Source organism: Etheostoma spectabile, unplaced genomic scaffold (genome assembly GCF_008692095.1).
Source record: "Etheostoma spectabile isolate EspeVRDwgs_2016 unplaced genomic scaffold, UIUC_Espe_1.0 scaffold00018537, whole genome shotgun sequence".
Lineage (NCBI taxonomy): Eukaryota > Metazoa > Chordata > Actinopteri > Perciformes > Percidae > Etheostoma > Etheostoma spectabile.
In genome coordinates, this window is record NW_022604312.1 from 10,215 (window position 1) to 13,940 (window position 3,726).

The 3,726-nt window shown below is 38.4% G+C and overlaps 1 non-coding gene across 1 annotated transcript; it reads left to right on the forward strand.

Annotated features, from left to right (window-relative positions):
• The first annotated feature begins 3,414 nt into the window (after nt 1–3,414).
• trnal-caa (transfer RNA leucine (anticodon CAA)) lies at nt 3,415–3,525 on the forward strand. The gene is made up of 2 exons: nt 3,415–3,452; nt 3,480–3,525. It is a non-coding gene; the product is annotated as a tRNA-Leu (tRNA).
• The last annotated feature ends 201 nt before the right edge of the window (nt 3,526–3,726 follow it).

A 3,726-nucleotide genomic window follows, 5' to 3' on the forward strand; every position in this document is an offset into this window, starting at 1 on the left:
TCAATATTTAAAAAAACTCAAATATTTCATGTAACTTAAAGTATTGATTACGGGTCGACCAATCCTGTATTTTCAGGTACGATACTAATAATCGGCCAGGCCAGTAATCAGTCTATCCCTAGTATTGGGTCAACAGGAAAAAAACAAACCTTTTCTAGATGTTACATGGGTTTTTTGATCTCCAGACAGTAAGCGTAAAAAAAGTCCTTTATTTACAGAAACCATACTTAAAAAATGAAACAGGAGAAACATAGCAGTCAGCAAGCAGTCATGCATGAGTATGAGAAAACCCCATGGAATATTTTGCCTGAAGATGGTCTAGTATTGAAACGTTGCCTACTATTGCAAGTTAGACGGTGTGCGGGAATTCTGTCTATGCAACTTCTGACTTGCTTGTCCCCCTCCAACGCACCTGCACCTTGCAGATGCGTAAAGTCTTTTCTGTAGAGCTTTTTATGTCCGTCCACACCAGGCTAGAGGTGTTGAAATTAATCAAATAATCAATGCATCGAGTGGACATGGACGATGTTGCATTGACAATCGGCCGGGCCATAATCGATTATTTATGTTTGCAATTTAACCCTTGTGTTGTCCTCCCGGGTCAAAAACGGGGAAAAATTTGACATTTTCATGCCTTTTTCAGACTTTTTTTTAAGTTTTCACTAACACCACTTTACTAGTTTTACACTACTTTTTGCAATTCATGGTCAATAACCCTCATTTATATAGAATTATACCTACGATTTGAGTTAAAAAGCAGAAATTATTAAATAGTTTGACAAATAGTTAAGATCAGAGGAACGTACAGATGAGTTTAGTCAGGAATGAAAGTGATCAATTCTATTTGCAAAGAGTGTTGTATGGAATCCATTTTCTGTAGTAATTTGGTTAAAAAGAAACCCATATTTCAGATATAGACATTTTTTTAAAGGGGTCAAATTTGACCCAAGTCAACAGTATGTACGTATGTATGTATGTATGTATGTATGTATGTATGTATATATGTATGTATGCCATACATAACAACCTTTCTGTTTACATATTCTGTTATGTTTTGCACATTCAGGAAGTGCCTTGTGTTCAGTGTTGTAGTTCTATGTATCCAATTTGTTTAGTGTTAGAGCACTGCCAAAGGTTTTGTTTTTGAAGCTTGAAAAGTAGTGCTGTCAGTTAAACGCATTTTTAAACTCATAGTAACATTAGAAAAACTACATTAGAAAAACTACAACACCACACCGGATCTACCTAGACTGGAAACAAAACAACAGAAACACCGCGCACACACCGTTTAGTAACGTTACGTTTTGGGTGGATGGCAAGCAGGAGACGCCAAAATGGACGCCAATAAGTTTCTGAATGGAAAGTTTTTACTTTTTAAAAGTTGCCAAATGGTTTCATTGACAAGACCAAAGTGATCTGTGTGTTTGGTCGTTTGGTCAAACTGAGCTATTGTCGCAACGTCCTGTCTGAAATACCACTTGATGGCCAAGCACACATCTGATGCCAATCCCCCCCCCCCCCACCCTTTTATTGATGGACAGTGTCACATTGTGTGAGAGATTATTTACTCCAAGTGAGAATATTCCGTGTGAAATTGAACACTACAGTAGGCTATATGCCAATGTTTTTATCCATTTAAAAAAACATTTGCACAAACAAGCCAATCCACTTTTCCATGTTGATAAGAGCATTAAAATGAGAAAAAATAACGAGACAAGAAGAAATCAAGGGACATTTAGAAAAGACAAAAATGTGCGATTAATTGCGAGTTAACTATGACATTAATGTTACTAATCCAAATTAAACGTTTGAATTGTTTGACAGCACTATTGAAAAGCCATGAATTAAATATCTCATATGGCTTTAATAGAAAAATGTGTTTGATGCATTGTGATGCATCGAGATATGGAATCGCTGACATGGTAATCATAATGGAATGTGGAGATTCCCCCCTCTGCACCAGGCTCAGGTGCAGTGTTGCCATGTCCGCTTATTCTAAGCGACTTTGGGCTTGTTTTTTTGTAAAGTCGCTTACAAATATTGGTTGTCGCGGGTTGCGGTTTTTTTGGGCTTGTCACTAAAGTGTGGTTGCTTATTTGGGCTTGTACACAGCTTGTCCTTGCCGGCTCGCTCGATCCCGCCCCTTTCCCCATAAACACTATAGACAGCAGCGTTATTTCCCACCCACTTCCTGCTTCTAATTGGCTCTGACCCAGATGGAAACGAGTACCAACCAATCAGAGGCCGAGCAGGGCAGTCTGTTGTTTTCTGGTTAGGAAAATGCGCGAGTAGCGACTAATGGTGAGTGTAGCCTACAGTAGGGGAGTTTTTGGAGGAATAAATGCCCGGGATAAAGTGGGAGAAATACGGGAAGAAGTCTAACAAAGACTGGGAGAAAGAGAAAGGAGGAAATGAATGGATTCAACCCGTCGTGGGGAACAACTCAAAATCACTGTGAAAAAAAGTGATTTCAAATCCCATCAGTTTTCTAATGTTAACTAATGTTAAAAGGTGGTTTAAGTTACTCCTGTGGTCATGGTCCTGAAGCTCAGGGGGAGAAAATAAATAAACTCTAGCCTACCATGGGGACAGTTTACCAATCTGTCCACATGGATTGTAACACAGTTTTATTTATTTTTCTCTTCCAGGATCTTAGGGGGGCTACGTAGAAAAAGTCGCTTATTTTGGGCTTGTTTTCACACGCCTGGTTGCGTATTTGTCTCGCAAGATCTGGCAACACTGCTCAGGTGTGGCTCGGGATCTTACTGGCTAATCAACCATCTAGGCCTGCATGATTAATCGTTATAAAATTGCGATCTTGATTCACCCTGTTCACGATTCAATTTTTAAATGAATTTGATTTAACCCCTGTGTTGTCTTCTCGTCAAAATTGAAAATCACCACTTTTGTTGACGCTTTTTACTCGTTTTTTAACTTTTTCTTATGTTTTTGTCCTTTTTTCAACACTTTTTTCAATGTTTGTCACTTTTTGGCATTTAACACTATACATAACATTAGCTTATTAACTTTAGTTTTACAGTTATTTTTTAAATTTAAGGTCAATAACCTAATTTTTAGGAAATATACCTAATGTTTGAGAGGTTAATCAGTTATAGCTATTGAGGTGCGCATGTCTTTAAAAAAAACAAAAACCTAAGTAAGACAAAAATAATTGCATAGGCCCTAATCATCTTCACAAAGACCCACTTGGGAGTCACCAGTGGCTAAAACTGACTCTGCTCTGCCTTCCCGTAAATTGTTGTCTGTATTATTTGAGTGAAAAAGCCTTCTGAAATATAAAATGTGTGGTGACTGTTCCCTAAGCCCCACTCGTTGGCTCCTCTTGTTTAATTCTTAAAATATTAATGTAGAAGGTAAAGCAAAATCATGGCAGTCTATTGTACTCTGCAAGTAGTCAGGATGGCCGAGTGGTCTAAGGCGCCAGACTCAAGGTTTGACTCCTTGCTCAGTGAAGGGACTTCTGGTCTCCAAATGGAGGCGTGGGTTCAAATCCCACTCCTGACACAGCTTTCCTTTCTTTGGTTTTCCCACTCCTCTATGTAGCTTTAGCATCAGTGCACATTTGACTAAACTGGTCCTAAAAATAAAGAAATACCATCCAGACTGACTGTCTTTGCATCACTGCATGCTTTATGTGCACTGAAACTTGGTAAATACTTCATAAATATTAACGTTAGAAAGAGTTAGAGTTAGAAAAGCAGAAAT